The 20,988-nt window shown below is 43.2% G+C and overlaps 1 protein-coding gene and 1 long non-coding RNA gene across 3 annotated transcripts in view; one reads left to right on the top strand and one right to left on the bottom strand.

The window, feature by feature from the left end:
* The window catches only part of rsph14 (radial spoke head 14 homolog), a 307,769-nt gene that overhangs the window by 44,618 nt on the left and 242,163 nt on the right, over positions 1 to 20,988 (bottom strand). The gene's annotated exons all lie outside the window — the stretch shown is intronic.
* Positions 17,109 to 20,988, top strand: part of LOC144605753 (uncharacterized) — a 106,465-nt gene continuing 102,585 nt past the window's right edge. The window contains exon 1 of the long non-coding RNA XR_013548888.1: positions 17,109 to 17,331. This is a non-coding gene — a long non-coding RNA (uncharacterized LOC144605753). The remainder of the gene's footprint in view (positions 17,332 to 20,988) is intronic.

The following is a 20,988-nucleotide window of genomic DNA, read 5'->3' as shown; positions in this document are numbered from 1 at the left end:
AAAATGAATTACAAAGAGTATCTAGTATCAAAGGCTCAGCACCTGCAGCCACTCGGAGATCTCAATAAAGACCAGGAATAATGAAAATAACTGTGCTTTGCAACAACCTGTTTATTTCTTTTCTCCGCCCAGTGCATTTCTCCAGTTTTATGCTTAAATTAGTCTTACAACCGAATACTCGAAGCATTGATAGTCGCGAATAAGACTCTTGAGCCTAGAATTTAGATACACGTGCAAGATGCGTGAAACATAAAAGAGGGAGGCCATTGTCCATCTTAATTTCTAGGTGAGCAGTTTCATTAACAATGATGTTGACATTCCACGGGGATACTTTCTGAGAGAGTCACTGCAGCCCACTCTATTGATCATTCGTTGCACCACAAGCCTCGGGTCTACGTTGAGTCAAACGCTTCTCCAAAACTCTTGTCAAAAAGGTTAGATTGTTGATCTGTTCTGCTGCTTGTAAAGACCTGTGGACATACACTCCAAGGGCTCTTTGATCCTCCACATGCCTCAATATTTTCCACTCAATATCCTGCCATTACCCTGCCTTGTTGCACCTCGCACATACATTACTGTAATCCCTTTGGAAGCAGCTGCCCAGTCACAACAAAATGCCCATCAACTTTAGCTTCCTGCTACTCAGCCAAGTTCAGATCCAATTTGCCACTCTTCCTTGGATCCCACGGGCTTTTACTTTTTGAGCCGTCTTTCATGTGGGACTTTACCAAAAGCTTTGCTGAAACCTACATGGACAACATCAAAGACATTGACACAAAGTGCTGGAGGGACTCAGCGGGTCAGGCAGCATCTCTGGAGAACATGGATAGGTGACGCTTCGGTTGGTATCTACACCAAACACATTGCCCTCATCAACTCCTCACATCACCTCACTCCTGTCCATTACCTCCTTATCAAACACATGCTACTCCTCAAAAATTCAATCAAGTTAGTCAGACACAACTTTCTCTTTTGCAGCCCATGCAGGTAATCCCTGATTAATCTGACCCTTTCTTACTGAACTATTTACTGCCACCGAGAATGAATTCCAATGATTTGCCCATTGCCGAAGTTAAACTGACTGGCCTTTATTATGTGCTTTGCCCCTCCCTAGTGTAATATTAACAGTCCTCCAATCCTTTACCACCTCACAAGTGATGAGGGGCCAATGAAAAACGATGATCAGAACCTCTGCAATTTCCCCCTTTGCTTCTTCTAAGAGCATCAAATGTATTTCCACCGGGCCTGGTGGTTTAGCTAATTTTTAAAATGTTAAACACATTACACTTCATCTCTTACTGTGCTTATGACATCCAAATTGTCACACTCTTCCCCTTAACTATGACAATGATATTGGCACCATTCCCTCTATTCCATGAGGACAGCCTCAAAATATTCATTAACTCCAGTGATGTCCAAACCTAGTACACATTCCTTAGTTACTATAAAACATCTCTGGATTTTCTTCAAATTTACTTGCCAGTACCTGTTCACATCACCTCTTTCCTCTCCTAATTTTTCCTATAGGTTCCCCCTATACTTTCTCTGATGTACGAGTCTCTGTAGTATTGTCTGACACAGGCTTCCTTTTCTGCTCTCTGCACCTTGTCAGTCAGTGAGTTGTAGCTTTGGCAGTTCCTCTCTTTCTTCATGGCAACATGTTTACTCTGCATGCACTAAATCTCCCCCTTGAATGACTCCCTTTCTCCAAGCTTGCATATCTAACATACAGTATTTGCACTGTTGCAATTTACAGAATTATCTTTTTGTATCCACTTACATATTGCCATGAGATTTAGCTTATCCAATGCTAAAGTCTACTTGAACTCACAAAATTGTTCTGCATAAATAAATGCCTGATACCTGCAGCACTTTTAGTGTGGAGCCTGGATTTTTTCATGCCTGTCCATTACCTCCTTATTTAGAATTGTGCACATTGTCAATGTTTGTGTGCGTCTGTGCTTGTACGGAGATGTGCAGCAGCTTTCTTCAATCAGCCACACCACACAGGAGCTCTGTAAAACACCCACCACCTTTGGTTAATCGATATTAACCATTGTGAGCTTATTGAGGTCCTTCAGAGACCCCATGTTTTCCATTTGCTGTAATAATATTTGTAACAGCCTTTCACACTGTGCTTTGTATCTGTTGTAATCTCGACCTTGTTTACTTCGTTACTTCTCAGTCTCTCTACATCTATTTTCAAAAACGCTGCTGCCTTCTGGTCTCTATTTGAGCAGCGCTTTATTATTTATTGCCCACGTCAGCCGTCTTTCTCTGGTGCACAACAAGTGCGATCTTTGGGTCGTTTTGCAGCACCTGGCACTCAATAACAAATGCGTTGAATGACGTCGGCATATATCTCTTCCCCTTCACCCCCTGACCGTGCACTTAACATCCTTCAGTAAAATGGCGGGCAGGGAAGGCTCATTAGCTGCTCGAGAAGCAGCCTCAATGTTGACTCCTCTTTTTGCAGTACATTTTCTCCAGTTTGTGGAGCCTTTACGGTATTTAAACTGAGGTTTGTGTTTTGAAGCATGCAGGCCATTGAAGTTGTTTTCCCAGCAAGACAATGAGACAGTTCCAGGCTGCGGAACTGAGAGCTCACATCATTGACTCATTACAATGCAAGGAGACAGGCATTACCTTTGTTCAAACGGCCTTTGTTAAACTACATTTTGTTTTACAATGAAAACTTATTGCAGCATTAGAATTCACAAGTGTAAAATAGCCGGGCGAATTTCATAACCAAAACAAGGTAGTGGAGTGTAAACAAATCTCACAGGTCCAATAACTGCACTGCAACGTCATCTTCTCATCTCCAGCCAAACCTCATGTGGACAAAATCATCTGAATGTTTGTCGTGCGGAGATATAAAAGTGTCAAGTGCCCACACTCTGCTCATCGGCTACCTGACTGAAAAATGAATCAAAAGATATTTACACTTCTTTGTATCTCTAAAAGAAAAATAACAAAAGAAAATGGCAGACGCTGGAAATCTGATAAAGGTACGCAGACCCATAATGTTGACTGTTTCTCCCTCCACAGATGCTGCCTGACCTGCGAGGCTTTGTTTCTTGAAACCAAACTGTTCGGGTATATTGGGCTACAGCAATCAGTTTCTGAGTAAATTTTAAAAAAATACAAAAGCTTTCAGAAGTTGCCCATGATTGTCTATGTACCCAGACATTCCAACTCAGTATCTGCAGCTTCCTCAAAGGGCAATAAATAAGCCGTGTGCCGAAACTCCAGCCGATCCTGAATTCCCCCTGGTCTTATGGCCAATCTGGTTATGGTGTTTCCAGGGAGTTTTTCAATATTCAGTTTTGGAGCTTATAATTCCAGGAGTTGAACCATCCACTCTTTCACACCGCCTTCCCAGTGGTGCTGCCATGTACTCTTACTCTCAACGCTACCCCATTCGGTTATTCCGTTGGAACACTTTAATATTTTTTTGCCTGACTTCAGATTGCACTACACTCTGGCACCATCCTGCTGTTTTACATGCATGGTGTTTATTGTATTTATCACCACTGTATGTATACTGTTTACACTGCGAACTTCATGCGAGTAAGGAATTTCATTGCACCCATGCGTATATGATAATAACCTCATCTGAGTCTTTCTCACGGAATACATTGCTTTTGGGTGAGTTTTTCCAACCAAGTGCAAACTTGGCGACATTATTTTCAGTTTATTCTACCAACTCTATCGCCGTCCTCAGGCACCAGTGGAGTGAAGTGGACAGTTTGCAACTTCAACATCCTACTTGCTGATCTTCTGCCCTGATATCCTCTCCTTTTGTGTTATTTAAGCATGTCCATCTCAACCCATTGACAATCCTTTCAACCCATGCCTTTGTAATCGCAGTTTAGTTTAGTTTAGTTAGAGATACAGTGTGGAAACAGGCCCTTCGGCCCACCGAGTCCGCACCGACCAGTGGTTCCCGCACACTAACACTGTCCGAGACACACTAGGGGCAATTTACATTTATACCAAGCCAATTAACCTACAAACCTGTACGTCTTTGGAGTACGGGAGGAAACCAAATATCTTGGAGAAAACCCACACAGGTCACAGGGAGAACGTACAAACTCCGTGCAGACAGCACCCGTATTCAGTATCAAACCCTGGTCTCTGGCACTATAAGGCAGTAGCTCTACCGCTGCGCCACCGTGTCGCCCTCAGGAGTCAAGCATTTCAACTACTCAGTCTGACTTCCCACCTTTCATCTTCATTTCCTCCTGAGCTCTGCTATTCATAAGTTCATAAATCAGGGGAGCAGAATTTGGTCCATTGTGTCTATTCCGCCATTCAATCATGGATGATCTATCTTTTCCTCCCAACCCCATTCTCCTGCCTCCTCCCTATAACCTTTGACTCTTTGACATCCATCAAGATTCACATGTCATTCTGCATCAAATCCATTCACTGTTTTGTTTGAACTACGTGGGATACAGCAGCAAGCCATGAGTCCCAACCAGTTCATTCCAATGCTCCACTCAAGCTTCCTGTATTTCCTCATCAAAGCCTATTTCCATCTCCCTCACTGACTTGTGCAGCCTCCTTCAATATATCCATATGATTCCCTCCATCCTCAATGGTAGTGAGTTCCATGTTCTCACCATTCTTTGGTGGAGAACTTAATTGTGTGTTGGATTCTTGGAGACTGTCTTATGTTGTTGACTAGTTGAGCTCTTTCCCATTCTCTCTGCATCTACTCGTCAAGATCTGCCTTGATGTTGCAGCTCAGCCTTTTTCTCTCGACAAAGGATATCCAGTCTCTTCACCTTTGCCTGCATTTCTGATATTACCCTTCCAAACTTCTGCATACCTTCTCCATACTTCTGCCTATATTCTTTGTATAACACAGTAGGCATAACTTGAAGTGTAGTTGAACTCAGATTTTAAATGCGTTTGGCATAACATCCCTACTTTTCAGTTTAAATCCCCGGGAACTAAATCTCATCACCCATCACATCTAGACCACTGGGACAACAGCTTATTTTAGTAGATGATTAAACATCTGCTTAACTTGTATCACCATATTCAAGAACAGCTTCTTCCCTGCTGTTATACACTTGACTGAACCTGTCAAATGCTAAGGATGTATTCCTGACCTTCCAACCTACCTTGTTGCAGCTCTTACACTTTTTTTTAAACCTGCACTTTCTCTATCAGTGTAGCACTTCTTTCCTTTCTCTTTTGGCACTAGCTGTTGTACTCGTGTCTGGTATGATCTGCCTGGATAGCACGCAAAACAACGATTTTCTCTATATCTCAGTGCACATGACAATAACAAACCAATGCCAATACCAATCATCTCTTCCCCAAATCTTTAAAAAATGTGTGCATGTACTCTATCAGGACCAGGAATTTAATTATCTTCAAGTTTGATTTATTTTAAATGCACTTATCCCAATTGCACATACCATCCCTGTTCCAATCCAAACCTCCTTTTTGACCTTCATTGCCTGCTGTATCTCTACCCATCTTGGCTGTAGACTCTGAAATTACCTCTTAAATATTCCGCTCCTCCATTACAACTCTCCTTAAGACCTCTGAGCATCCTCCTATTTCTGTGCGTTTTTCTGGATGGTTCACTGATTAAACACCAAATAGAAATACACATTGCTGTGTTTACCTGACTCTTCCACAAGAAATGACAAGCCTCATGCAGAAATACTTCGCCCGAGGCAAGGTACTGAATGCTAATTGTGCCCACAAAACTTTATTCTTCCAAGGAGCTGATGTCAATGCGAGAATGGGAAGTCCAACAACTCGGAGGTCTGAAAGCATGAGCTGGTATGGGGTAGAGGATGTTACTGGCTTTACCTTGAACTAAACATTATTCCCTTATCACGTATCCATACATTGTGAATGCCTTGATTGTAATCATGCATTGTGTTTCCGCTGACTGGTTAGCATGTGACAAAAGATTTTCACTGTACCTCGGTACACGTAACAATAAACTAAATTAAACTAAAAGGATGGAGTAGCAGTGAATATTGTGGGGGGGGAGAGCTGATCATGGAGTTCAGAGAAGGGATTCAGCAGATAGATGAAGTTAGAGTGGCTTTCTTACAATGGGGGTGGGGTATGGGGAAGTACGACTTTAGAAAGTATTGGCGAGGCCTTAGCTGGAGAGCATGCCGAATTCTGGTCACTACACCATAGCAAGGATGTCATTTCAATTGAAAGGGCACAGAGGAGATTCACCAGGATGTTGCCTGGGATGGAGCGTTTTCGTTAGGAGGAGAGACTGGATAGGCTGGTCTTGTTTCTCTTGGGGCAGAGAAGGTTGAGGGAGGAACTTGAATGAGGGGCATAGATTTCTTATGAGGGGCATTTTTCCCCTTTACAGAGATGCCTGAAGTGAGAGGGCAGCGGTTTAAGGTAAGGGGAAGGATGTTTAGAGTGGATTTAAAGAAAAATATTTTGGTCAGAGCGTGGAGTAGTGAAGGCAGGAATTCTCACAGCATTTAAGAAGCCTCTAGACATGCACTTAATTCGCTTGTCTAAGAATCAAGTGCTGGTAAATGGGATTTGAATGGACAGGTACTCTGATAAAACAAGACACATACTGCTTGAGTAACGCAGGAGACAATGGATAGGCAATGTTTCAGTCGGAACCCTTCTTCAGACTGAAAAAAAGGTCTTGGGAGGGTAGAAGTCTCGCTAGGAGAGTCCTAGAGGAGGAGGAATGTCCTCTAGGACCCCTAGACAGCCTTCTACCCTCCCAATGGAGGAATGTTAGAGATGGGAGAAGGGGCCGTCACTGGGAGATGAGGATCCCTTCCCAGAGAAAAAGGCCCAGCAGAGACGAAAGTTAGGAGGAGGGGGAGTTCAACGAGATCTGGGTGTCCTAGTGCATCAGTCAATGAAAGGAAGCATGCAGGTACAGCAGGCAGTGAAGAAAGCCAATGGAATGTTGGCCTTCGTAACAAGAGGAGTTGAGTATAGGAGCAAAGAGGTCCTTCTACAGTTGTACCGGGCCCTGGTGAGACCACACCTGGAGTACTGTGTGCAGTTTTGGTCTCCAAATTTGAGGAAGGATATTCTTGCTATGGAGGGCGTGCAGCGTAGGTTCACTAGGTTAATTCCCGGAATGGCGGGACTGTCGTATGTTGAAAGGCTGGAGCGATTGGGCTTGTATACACTGGAATTTAGAAGGATGAGGGGGGATCTTATTGAAACATATAAGATAATTAGGGGATTGGACACATTAGAGGCAGGAAACATGTTCCCAATGTTGGGGGAGTCCAGAACAAGGGGCCACAGTTTAAGAATAAGGAGTAGGCCATTTAGAACGGAGATGAGGAAGAACTTTTTCAGTCAGAGAGTGGTGAAGGTGTGGAATTCTCTGCCTCAGAAGGCAGTGGAGGCCAATTCTCTGAATGCATTCAAGAGAGAGCTGGATAGAGCTCTTAAGGATAGCGGAGTGAGGGGGTATGGGGAGAAGGCAGGAACGGGGTACTGATTGAGAGTGATCAGCCATGATCGCATTGAATGGCGGTGCTGGCTCGAAGGGCTGAATGGCCTACTCCTGCACCTATTGTCTATTGTCTATAAGGAGAGTTCAGCATCATGGTTGGCCTGGATCCTATTGAGGCGTGGGCGTAGTGGTACAAAGATAAGGCCTCTGTTGAGGACTGATCGTCCTGCATCCAAAAGAGGGTCAGGGGGGAAAGGTGCAAAAACAGTAGGGAGCAGAGGGGTGGACCGAGATAATGAGAGGAATGTTGTCAAGAACCCTTGAAAAGCTTTCTTGACTTTCAAATGCTGTAATCTATTCAGTATCAGATCCAGCAGACCCAATTTCTGGGAATAAACGATTCCCCGGTGTGGAACTGGGCTCAGTTATCCAGCTTGACCCTAACAATGTTCTTACTCTGATGTGAGGAGTAATCAAGAATCAAGAATCAGCCAATTCTGGCCCCAAGGGCAACATTACATGAATAAAACTTCCCAACATTTGAATGGTGATATTTGATTCAGCATCACAAGAGTAAAACCAGAAACCAGTTCTGGGAGGGAGGGAAGTAAAACACTCACTTCTGAGGAGCTGTCAGCAGGCATCAGTTAAACTGCAGCCTAACTTGTGCTGGAGACTATGAATGAAATCCATGGTTAGACACAAAAAGATGGAGTTACTCAGTGGGATAGGCAGCATCTCTGGAGAAGGATTAGGTGACATTTCAGGTCGAGACCCTTATTCAGATTGAAGAAGGGTCTTGACCCGAAATGTCACCCATTCCTTCTCTCCAGAGATGCTGCCTGTCCCACTGGGTCACTCCATCTTTTTGTGTCTGTCTTCAGTTTAAACCACCATCTGCAGTTCCTTCCTACAGAATGAAATCCATGGGATAGCTTCAATGTCTTAGCACTCCCAGGACACAAACAATGTCAGGCCAACTGAGGTGAGCTGTGCAGGGTGCAGTGGGAAGCAGAAGGTGGTTATGGTATGAATGCCTACACTGAGAATATTCAAGCACGTTTCACTGGGCACAGCACATAAATTTGATATATTTTATGTTGAATGCACAGATACTATAAGGTGTTTCAAAGCTATTTAATTACTCTCAGCATGTTATATTGCTCCAATCACTAAACTCCACAGTTACTTATTGCTGGAATCCATCATCTGCATTTAGCAAGTTTACATTTACAGTTGCTGTTAATTGATCAATTTTTATAATCTCAAAAGATGAACGCAATTACATGGGAAAATGCATTTGATCAATAACAACCACCAATGGATAATTTTCAAATTAACTAAATCTTACTGAATCAATTAAGAACTTGGGTGGTAGAATAATGGACTTTATAACGGATTCTCAAGCAAATACTGCAACCCACTTAAGGTCTGATCGTCACACGGCAGAAAGGCTCCAAATAGGACGTAATCGTTTGGAGGCAGAATTACAGAGTGTGGGAGCACTGAGATAGATAGTGAAAGAGTGTAAATGCAGAATAGAATCAGTAGTCAAAAGCACTGGACAAATTTAGTGCAAACGAACAAGGTAGTCAGAATGTCAGGATTTATTTGGAAATGTTACATAATTATTGGGGTCCAGTAGATTAAAGAATTCCTACCCAAGATGCTTCCATTGTGTTTTTTTCAGATATACGTGATTGTGACAGCTCTCGGTGAATGTATGTGGCATCATAATTACATGCATATTGGGATGTTATGATAATATAGACTATTAATCCTATTGGAGTAAAATACAGCACCGTAGTCACCATATAGTGGGTCTTGACGTTGTAAACTGAGGAGCAGACGGAAGCAGTAAAGGAAGAAGGATCATTGTTCATGATGAGAATATTGCTGGCAGAATAACCCACATCCTTGTCAATTAGTCTTTCAACTGTTCTACTGCCTGTCCCCAACCAATCCCATCCTGATTGCTCTTTTGCTTTGGGTCCATTCTGTCCAACTAAGCTGCTGAATCTCCCATCTCCGCAGAACAGTTGATCAGAGCTGGGACTGAGTGGGTAGTTTGCTATCTCAGTGGTCCTAATTCAAAATGATTTGCACTTCATACCACTGGCCAAATGTTCTACTTCGAATGGCACAATGGCGTAGTGGCAGAGTTGCTGCCTGACAGCGCCAGAGACCTGGGTTCGATCCTGACTAAGGGTTCTGTCTGAACGGAGTTTGTACGCCTTCCTGTGACCTGTGTGGGTTTTCTCCGGGGGCTCTGGTTTCCTCCAACACTCCAAAGACGAATAGGTTTGTAGGCTAACTGGCTTAGTGTAATTGTAAATTGTCCTTAGTGTGTGTAGGACAATGTAAATGTGTGGGGATTGCTGGTCGCCGCGGACTCTGTGGGCCAAAGAGCCTGTTTACGTGCTGTATCTCTAAACTAAACTAAACTAAAATTGGCCCATAGGCCTAGCCACTGTTAGATCACTCCAGCCCTGTGACTCACCTACCCAGCAACCTAATGCTAACATTCTCCCTCATATGGTTGCAAGTCTCTCAGTCACAATTCACAGTACACACTGACTGGCAGCTATTCAACTTTAGCAGCCACATCATCCAAATGTATTGCGTGACTCTGTTCACATTTCCATCTTTTTTGGAAAAAGTGTTTCGAGCAGATGGCGAAGATAAGTGTGCATGTATATTTATTTCTCCTTGCCAACAATGGAAAGGAACATCATCAAGGCTCCAACGGTGGGATAAAAGCAAATGATAATGATAGTTAACCCTCCTTCACTCATCTACTTCACCCCTCAGTTTACCTGCCACTTTGAAAGACTTATGTGCTTACACACACCTACCCTCTCCCACCCCAATCTCCTCATGTCAGTACCCATTTTGTAAAAAATTTCTTTCAGGTAATCTTTGCTCCTCTCATTTTTTCCAAATATAACACATCACATTTCTCTCCTAAATGTTACCTGATTTGTATCTGTTCACCAGTGAGCCCTCCTCACAGTATGTTCTACCTCTAGGTTTTGCGTTGTCTCCTGTACAGCCAACTCCTGATCATTAATATATATCAAGAAAAGCCATGTCCGGTAAAGCATGGAATTTACACAGAAGGAAGTCATTCAACAAATAGGACAAAAATGGGCTTTAGATGAATCCCACTTCCTGGCTCTTGATCCAACCATCTCATGTCCATTCTGGCATATATCCCTGTTCAAAATTGGGCTTTGGAGTAGGTTTAGGTTTGTTATTGTTATGTGTACCAAGGCTCAGAGCAAACCTTTTTACAATTAAATCAGTTAATAGTAAGCATAAATGCAATCATGCAATCACGTGGAAATTACTTGTACTCAAGTAAAAGAGTCGGGCGATTGTATCGAATGAGTAGATCCTCCTCAGGGGCTAGCACGCAAAGAGTCACCATGCTCAGTGCCATCTCCTCTCAATGCCTCTTGACAGTGACCAGAGACTTTCTAATTGGATTTCTAGTGCACTAATCATTTGGTTGCAAACAGCTATTGATTCATAGTTTGAAAATTGGACTCTTCAGGTATCCATCGAGGTATTTGTTAAATGTGGGAGAGTTTCTGCTTAGCGAATCAAACGAACTCTTGATCGAACCAAGGAGTTGCGGAGGGAGGAGTTTCTGCGGAATACAGAAAGGGGTGGAGATGGGAAAATGTGACTGAAGATGGGATCACGTTGGAGGTGATGAAAATGTTGGAGGAAGATATGTTGGCTATGAAGGCTGGTCGGATGAAAGGTGAGGGCCAGTGAAACTCTATCCTTGTTCGGTTTGGGGGGAGGGGGAGGGGGAGTGAGGGCAGAACTACGGGGGACAGAGGAGATGCGTAGTTCCTTCTAACTGGGATCCTTCTAAGACAGCAGGCGGGAAAACCACGTCTACTGAAGAAAGAGGACATCTCGGATGTCCTAGAATGGAATGCCTCATCTTGGGCTCAGATGTGGCAGAGACCCATTGGGAGGAATTGAGAGTAGGGGATAGTGTCTTTGCAAGGGGCAGGGTAGGAGGAAGTATAGTCCAGATAACTGTGGGAGTCGGTAGGTTTGTAGTAGACATCTCCTACTACTCTCATCCACATCCTCCTTTCTCCCTGCCTCCTCTGTGCTCCACCTGGACTCACACTTACTTCTCCCCTCTTTCTCCTGTCTCTTGCTTCACAATTCGCAACTCTTTTTGCCAGTGGCATACAAGACATTAATAAGGTTACATTTGGAATACTGTGGCCTGTTGTAGTCGCCCTGCTGTAGGATAACTGTTACTGTACTGGAAAGTTTCAAAAAAGATTTACGAGGACGTTGCTGGGTCTGGAATGTTTGAGTTTATATGTGGACCTGCGATAAGCTGGATCATGGGAGGCTGATGGGTAATACAGGTTTATAAAACCATGAAGGGCATAGATAAGGTGAATAACCACAGTCTTTCCCCCAGGATAGGGTGATCTAAAACTAGAGGACATAGGTTTAAGGTGTGAGTGGAAAGATTAAAAATGGACCCAAGGGGCAATGTTTTCATAAGGAGTGCAGAATATATATGGAATGAGCTGCCAGAGGTAGCGGAAGAGATGGGTACAATTACGACATTTGAAAGACATTTGGACATGAATAAGAAAGGTTGTGAAGGATGTAGCCAGGCACAGGCTAGTGGTATTAGGTCAGTTAGGCAACTTGGTGGCATAGGATTAGTTGGGCTTCCATGCTTCAGTTTCCATGTTTCAGAGCTCTATAACCATAGAAATGACAACCCAGCGGTACATACAGATTAGTTCAGGCTTTGCTCCAAGTTATTTCTTCAGCATTTCCTTTCTCAGAATCGTGCACACCTTTTGCTATTTCCGCCAACATGTTTATCTTGCAGCGCTTTTCCACTCTATCATGTCGAGGCCTGCATGTCCCACACACCAGCGGGATTCGTCAGTGGGAGATATGACATTTTGAGGCCAGGTGCAGCATTCTGATAGCAAAATATAAATTCTGCATGAGTGGCATTTATTGGAACATTATCAGTAAAAGGAACAAAAATGATTTCCCCAGGCAAAATTCAGGATTTATGTTTGTTTTCTTTTATCAGTTAAAACCAAAGAATTCATGCCCTATTTATTTCTGCAATGCAAAAAAACCCCAAAAGGATTTAAAATATTTTTTGTGTTTGGAGGGCTTACTTGCCTTGGATATGATAATCCCGAATCTACACTGAATTCTACAGCATAAAAGGAGGTCATTCAGTGCTTTGTTCTCATGTCTGATCTTTGCAGGATCCATTAAAGTGCTCGCTGCCTCTCTCGATTGCCTTGCAAATGTTTCTTTTAGATATTTAAAATTCCCTGTTGAAAGTTACAATTTGATTTGTTTCCACCCTTTCAGTTGACACGTTCTAGATAATAACACGGAGAGGCATTAAAATAATTTTTAAAATCTCTTACCCACAGATTACTGGCCCTCGGGCTAAATGAAACAGTTTCTCAATACTGAATCAAAACCTCATAATTTTGAACACTCTCTCTTCATTGAAGTCTGTTCAAAGGGAAACAATCCCAGTTAGTCCAAAAGAGGACCAGCGGGTAATAGAAAAGTACTCGGAAAACCACAGGGGTTGGATAATAATAATAATAATAATAATAATGCATTACATTTATATAGCGCTTTTCATATACTCAAAGACACTTTACAGGGATTTAGAGAACATAGGGAAGTGAATAAATAGATAAATAAGTAAACGAACAGAGAACGGAGACAGAAGGTGAGGTGACCTTCAGTGGTTGAAGGCAGTACTGAACAGGTGAGACTTCAGTGATGTTTTGAATGTGGTGAGTGTGGAGGAGTCTCTGACGGTTTGGGGTAGTGAGTTCCATAGGGTGGGAGCAGCGATGGAGAAAGCCCTGTCCCCCCCAGGATCTGAGTTTGGTCCGGATGTGGGGGGATAGGAGATTGGCAGCAGCAGAGCGGAGGGTGCAGGTGGGAGTGTGCCTGTGTAGGAGGTCGGTCAGGTAGGATGGCGCCAGGTTATGGAGGGCTTTGTAGGTCATGAGGAGGATTTTGTACTGGATTCTCTGGGGGATGGGGAGCCAGTGGAGTTTGTAAAGGACGGGGGTGATATGGTCACGGATCGGGGTGTGGGTGAGTAGACGGGCAGCGAAGTTTTGAATGTATTGAAGTTTACTGATGATTTTTGAGGGTGCGCCATAGAGGAGGCTGTTGCAGTAGTCCAGACGGGAGGTGATGAAGGCGTGGATGAGGGTTTCTGCAGCTGTGGAGGAGAGGCATGGACGGAGACGGGCAATGTTCAATAGTCCCAAAGATCTGTTGGTCTCCATCCTAGGTTCTCATAGCGAGAGAGGCTTTATACTATAGTGGATGTGTTGGTTGTATCCTGAATACTGGAAAGGTCTCAAAATGGTGGAAAACCAGAAATGTAACATTTCTATTCGAGAAAGGAGGCATACAGAAAATAATAATAATAATAATATGCCTTTATTGTCATTGTATGCACAGTACAACAAAATTAGAAGTGCTACAGCTGAAAACAGTGCGACAGTGCAGATCTTTCAAAGACAATCGCACAGACATAGGAACCAACACAACAAATACCAGTATCAATAAAAAACCAATTAAAATTCCAATTAAAATAGGAATAAATTCCAATAGGACACTAATGAAAATGGGAAACCACTTGGAATATTGCGTATAGTCCTGATTGCCCAAATCCAGGAAGGATGTGGAGGCTTTTGCAAAAGCGCAGAGGATGTTTATGCCTGGATTAGAGGACAGTAGCTACAAGGAGAGGGGGGACAGACTTGGATTGCTTACTCTGGAACACCGGAGATTGAGGAGCGACCTGATAGAATTATTTTAAATTATGAATGGTATAGATAGGGTAGACATTTGGAACCTTTTCCCCAGGATGGAAATATCAAATACTATAGGGCATAGCTTTAAGGTGAGAAGGGCCAAGTTTAAAGGAGATGTGTGTGGTAAGTTTTTACAAGGAGGGTGGTAGGTGCTTGAAGACGCTGCCAGGGGTGATGATGAAGGCAGTTACAATAGTGGCATTTAAGAGGCTTTTGAATAGGCATCTGGATCTGCAGGGAGTGGAGGGAAATGGATTATATACAGCCAAGTAAGAGTTTGTCTTGGCATCATGTTCAGCACAGACATTGTGAGCCGAAGGACCTGTTCCTGCGCTGTACTGTTCTATGTTCTGAAGAGATCACAGAAGAATATTTAAAAATTAGAATGCCATCACAGTCTACATAGTTTTATGTAAAGGAAATCATGTTTGGCACCCATATGCAGATGATGTTTGGCAGATTTGCAGATGATGTTTGGCAGATTTGAGGATGTAACTAACAAAGTGCATCAAGGGGAATCAGTGGATGTGATGCATTTGAATTTTCAGAAGGCAGTCACTTAAAATCCCTCATGGTCATATTCTTCTCCATACTGTGTTGGGCACTATTGGTTGGAATGAACTCCCAGGGAAAACAGCAGCAACAGATCAATTTGTGTGACAATGGATAGTTTTGCTGCACAGAAGGGGAGAAATAAGACTGGGAGAGTGATAGTGATAGAGGATTCTATCGTCAGCATTATTGTGTCTGCAAATGAGACCTGTGGACAATTTCTTGCCTTCCTGGTACTTGTATCATTGATGTCTCAGACTGGCTGCAGGACACGCCATCAATGACATTAATGGGAGAAGGTGTGAGGGACGCCTTAGGTTAATGGGCTGGATAGGAATTTCAATGATTCCTTAAATGTTGTCCTTTCTAGCTAGTTCGGGCCATGAAATATTGAGTATCAGATGAGGATAGGTCAGATGAATACATGGCTGAGGGATGGTGCAGGGGATGTAATTTAGGTTCCAGGGTCATTGGTACCTGTCAAAGAGGGACGGTTTGTACCTCAACTCGAAGGAGACCAACATCTTTGTGGCCAGATTTGCCAGCGTTCCTGGAAAAGATTTAAACTGAGTTGGCAGGAGACAGAGGCTCAGTGTCAGATGGGAAGATACAATCACCCAGAGGAGAACAAGTATGTCCAGTAATAGACTGTAAATGCTGGAGTAACTCAATGGGTCAGGCAGCATCTACACCAAAGATGGACACAAAATGCTGGAGTAACTCAGCAATATACCAAAGATAGACACAATGATGTTGGAGTAACTCATCTTAGTTAAGTGAGTTACTCAGAAGTTGTAGGTGTTGTATATTGCATGTTGAAAGCAGGTTATCCGCTTTGAAAGGAAAAATGAAGAGGCAAATTCTTATTTGAACAGAATGAGACTACAAAATGCTGCAGTACAGAGGGTCATAGTTGAGGAAACATTTACAAGCAGGTACAGTAAAAGACTAGGAAATTGAATGGACTATTAGCCTTTACTGCAAATGGTAGGGAGTGTAAAGGTGGAGATGGTTGGAAGGAACTTTGCGGTGAGGCAGCTCCTGGAGTACAGCGTGCTCTCCTGACCTCTAGATTTACTGATAGATGTGCTTACTTTAGAATCAGAGCAGAGAAGGTTCATGTTGTTAGGATTAGCCATGATCTAAGGGAAGGTGGAGCATGTTGGAAAGACTGAATGGCCAAATCCTGGCCATAGTTCTTATATTAGACTCTAGAGAGTGAGATACAGCATGGAAACAGGCCCTTCGGCCCACCTGATCCGCGCCGACCAGATATCACCCTGTACACTAACACTATCCTACACACCAGGGGCAATTGACAATTTAACCGAAGCCAATGAAATCTGTACGTCTTTGGAGTCTGAGAGGAAACCGGAGCACCCGAAGAAAACCCATGTGGTCATAGGGAGAACGTACAGACTCCTTGCAGACAGCACCCATGATCAGGATAGAACCCGGGTCTCTGGCGCTGTAAAACAGCAGCTCTACCACTGTGCTATTGTGCCACCCATGTTCTTATCTCTCCAGAATTCCTCCCCAGCACCCATTTTCATTATCATATTGATTGATTGCTGAATTTATCTTGCTTACTGCTGACTTTATCTTGCACTAAAAGTTATTCCCTTAACATGTATCTGTACAGTGTATATTGCTTGAATGTAATCATGTATTGTATTTCCGCTGACTGGTTAGCACGCAACAAAAGCTTTTCACTGTACACATGACAATAAACTGAAACCAATTTGGTGATTTCATAACAAGGATCTCAAATATATTGCAAGTTTGAATCCTAATAATCCTACTGAGCACCATATATAATATATCTGATTCATAAAGTAAGCAAATGCATCAGTAAATCTAGAGGTCGAGAGAGCATACTATACTCACCGGTGCTCCACAAAGTTCCTTCCAAACATATCCACCTTTACACTCCCTACCATTTGCAGTAAAGGCTAATATTCCATTCAATTTCCTAGTCTTATACTGTACCTATCTGTAAATGTTTCTTCAACTATGACCCTTATAAATGTACAGTCAACAAAAAAACTATTTCCTCTGGATCTGCATCTGAACTGTAAGCGAAAACATTCCAGCAATTATTGAGCTGAAATGCACATCAAACATTAAATGTGACCCCCCCCCCCCCGGGGATGGATGGTGTGGCAGACGAGACAGCGCCATTCGGAAACGTGCTGACGTATGAACTTTGCGTCTGCTTCAGAACAAGTGGCGTGAGCGCCGTTCAGCACCGTGGACAGCGGCGGCCGGGCTCAGGTCCGCCTTGTGTCACCCTGGGAGGCGGCTCGCTGCACTCTCTCACCTGCCACGTTTCATTGACGCACCACCCGCTTCTTCAGGGGATGAGCGATGGCGGGTCGATGAGTCACCGGGCGCGCAGAACATGCAGTTAAAACTCAATACAATTACGGGCAGGATGGATGGATGGATGGGATACTAACGCATCTGCTGGTGATTAATAAGCTCGTATTGTTTAAGGGCCGCTTTTGTAATAATGGGAATGCAGAAGCAGGTCAAGTTCTGGTCAGGGGGGATATGTTGGTGTTATTCAGCAAATGTTGCTGTTAAATAAAGCAAATCTCACAGTCTCCATCCATGTTTTGGTGAATGAAGAAGGACAGTGCTGAATGAAAGTAATGCCTTTCTCCAGACCTTAGTAACCTCTTATACTTCCACAGGGGTCAGAGGTTATGGGGAGATGGCAGGAGGGTTAAGAGGGAGAGATGGATCAGCCATGATTGAATGGCGGAGTAGACCTGACCTAGAATGGTCTAATTCTGCTTTTATCATTTATGAACACGAAATAATTACTACCCAGGGAGAGCATTAAATATTCCCAGGGCAGGTGGGAGTCATTATGATGCCATGATTTTATGACCTATTGAGATATTGCAATTGCCTTATTTAAGATTTAAAAAAAATTCATACCGTAGAAAAAAAATAACTTGCACATTAATTTGCAGGGTGATTAAAAAATATGTATATATTAAAAGCAGCAGAGTGGCACAGCAGTAGAGTTGCTGCCTTACAGTGCCAGAGATCCAGGATCGATCATGACTGTGGGTGTTGTCTGTACGGAAATTGTACGTTCTCCCCATGACCAGCATGGGTGCCTCAGTTTTCTCCCACATTCCAAAGATGTGTCGGTTTCTAGGTTAATTGACCTCTGTGAATAATCCCTCGTGTGTAGGATAGAACTAGTGTATGGTGGTCGGTGCAGACTCGGTGGGCTGAAGGGCCTGTTTCCACGCTGTATCTCTAAAGTAAACTAAGTTAAGGTGGGGCCAGCCAGGAACAAAATGAAGCTCACTCACCCCGGCACCAGGGTGACATTACTTTCTACACCAGCTTTATTCTTTAATTTCAGCTCTGGTTCGTGGGATTTTGTTTTCTTAGACCAGAGGCAGACGCATCGACTGGATCTACAGGTCTGCGTCAAACTGCAGGAAGCTGCTATCTTAATACAAACTCAGGTTTTGACTCATTTAGTGTTCGCCTCCTGAACCAAACTTAAACTGTATAAAATAATTTTGTGTGTCAAAATGAAACAAGAAGATTGGCTTTTCCTGCAGATTGTGGTTTGCCAGTTGGAGGGATCTGTGGTCACTGCAAAGGCCTAAATTTGTTTCAAGTTTTCAGAGTGCGCATTCTTAGGTAAGCTCTTGAATGGATCAATTCAAGTCTAATTTATTGTCAAGGTTAGGGTCTCGACCCGAAACATCACCCATTCCTTTTCTCCAGAGATGCTGCCCGTCCCTCTGAGTTACTCCAGCATTTTGTGCCTACCTAATTTATTGCCATATGCACAAGAACGGTGAGGTACAGGTACAATGAAAACCTTGCTTGCAGCAACACCACAGGCACATAGACCCAGAAAAATAGACAAGAACGTAAGTTATCATAAATTTTGCATTACATTAGACATATATTTCAGCAAGGGAGTAAAAAGAAAGACTGTGTAAAAACATGACATTACTACCAAGCATAATTTTCAAAAGCAGTCCGTGGCAGTGAGGAGGTTGTCTGCAGTGTTCTGTAGGATGAGGATTTGTTCGAGAGTCTGATAGTTATAGGAAACTAGCTGTACCTGAACCTGTGGTGTGGGACTTCAGGTATCAGCTGCTTCTATAAGATGTGTGGAGTCTGAAGAAGGGTCTCGACCCGAAACGTCACCCATTCCTTCTCTCCTGAGATGTTGCCTGACCCGCTGAGTTACTCCAGCATTTTGTATCTAGCTTCTATAATATGATAGCAGTGAGAAGACAGCATGGCTCAGATGGTGGGGGACTTTGATGATAGATGTTGCCTTCTTGAGGGATCATTTCATTTAAATGTAATTGCTATATTTGAGGTCACTGTGAAATTGTTACAATTGAAACTGGATTGTAACACGCAAATTAAGTGCTTGACGTAGTTAAGTCATGTGATCTAGTTGCAGATCCAGTTGCGAACAGTTGCAGATTAAGAAGCCTATAGTAGCCATTTTAATAGATGGAACTATTAAAAGAGAACTACGACACAACGTGCTGTCTCCGTTCTTTATCTTGAAGATAGACTTCACGACAACCCAAAACATAACATTTATTTTGCATGTTACAACCCAGTTTCAATTGTAACAATATAATAGTCATCGTGCATTTCCTGTTGCCCTGCTGACCAGGAGGGTATTTATTGATGTGTAAGATAGAATTGCAGATGCTGGTTTAAATCGAAGGTAGACACAAAATACTGAATTAACTCAGCGGGACAGGCAGCATCTCTGGAGAGAAGGAATGGGTGACTCCAGCATTTTGTGTCTACCGGGTATTTATTGATGTTTGATCACTGATTTGATGGCGTTTTCATGGGGTACCAAAAGGCAGGCAGGACTCCTTCTCAATGTTTAGTAGAACTTTGCAGTGAAGGATTACACACAGCTGAGATGCAAAGTATGGAAGGAGGTCATAAGAAACCCTGGGTAACCACTGTGCAGCCTATTAAGCAAGCATCAGACCCTGCCAAATGGGTTCCAGGCAAGGCAGAGGCTCCAGAAAATTAGTGCTTGTCCTTCTGTCATATTTTGAAGAATGGTGAGGGTGGAAGCAGAATCTATACATGAAAGTGACATTTATTTATTTAACATAAGCTAATGGCACCACAGAGAAGCACGTTTTATTTTAAATTGCTCCTTGTAATTAGACTCCGTCCGTTGCTGCTTGCGTGTCGTAGATGAGGTCAGCAGAGGCTGCATAATTAACAGTGATCTTCTCCGAGAAACTCTCCTGCTCTGATATTATTGATCATATCTATACATGGTGCAATAAGACCAGCGTTGTTAAACCTCACTTCAACAGATGTCAATGCCATGACTCTAATTAAGGCGAAGTAGGTGTCTCAACACTGCACATATACTTCCAGAAACTGCAATGCAGGCTGACGTCAACAAATCAATAATGACACTGTTCCACCCAGACATTAAGAAATCCACTACAAACTCACATGAAGGAAACAGGCCCTTTGGCCAGCAGTCTGCAACAAACGTCAAGCACCAATTTTTACACTAATCCCACCAGAACTATTCTCCGCACACCTACATAGACTCACCCCAAAATCTACCTCTCACCTACACACTTGGGGCAATTTCCGGAGCCCAATTAAGCTAATGAGCCATACAGTTTAGGGTTGTGGGAGGAAATCGGAGCATCTGAAAATCCACACAGTCGCAAGAAAACCTGCCAACCCTTCACAGACAGCACCCGGGCTCCCCTGAAGTATCTGCATATAACTTTAGATTGCTCATTATATTTTCACATTTAAAAGGCACACCGCTTCGAAAATCAAATCACGAATGAGTATCATCCTGGAATTGTCCAGTACAGTAGCATGTGTGGGTTTTAACTTTGAGCCTGAGGCCACTGGCAGAGCACTGTACATGCGTTTGGAAAGGCACCCGGCACAAAACACTGTCAGCATTCAATTGAACTGCACAACGTGGTGCATGCCTGGAGCAGTCAAGGCAACTCTCAGCCACCAGTTCTTTCATTCATAATTCCATCACTTATCAGATGCAAAAATAGCCACATTCTAAGAACAGACAAGATCCCTCGTGGTAGCTGGTCCAGAAGATTA

The sequence above is a fragment of the Rhinoraja longicauda genome, chromosome 25, assembly GCF_053455715.1.
Source record: "Rhinoraja longicauda isolate Sanriku21f chromosome 25, sRhiLon1.1, whole genome shotgun sequence".
NCBI lineage: Eukaryota > Metazoa > Chordata > Chondrichthyes > Rajiformes > Arhynchobatidae > Rhinoraja > Rhinoraja longicauda.
This window is presented reverse-complemented; position numbering and strand designations above follow the sequence as displayed.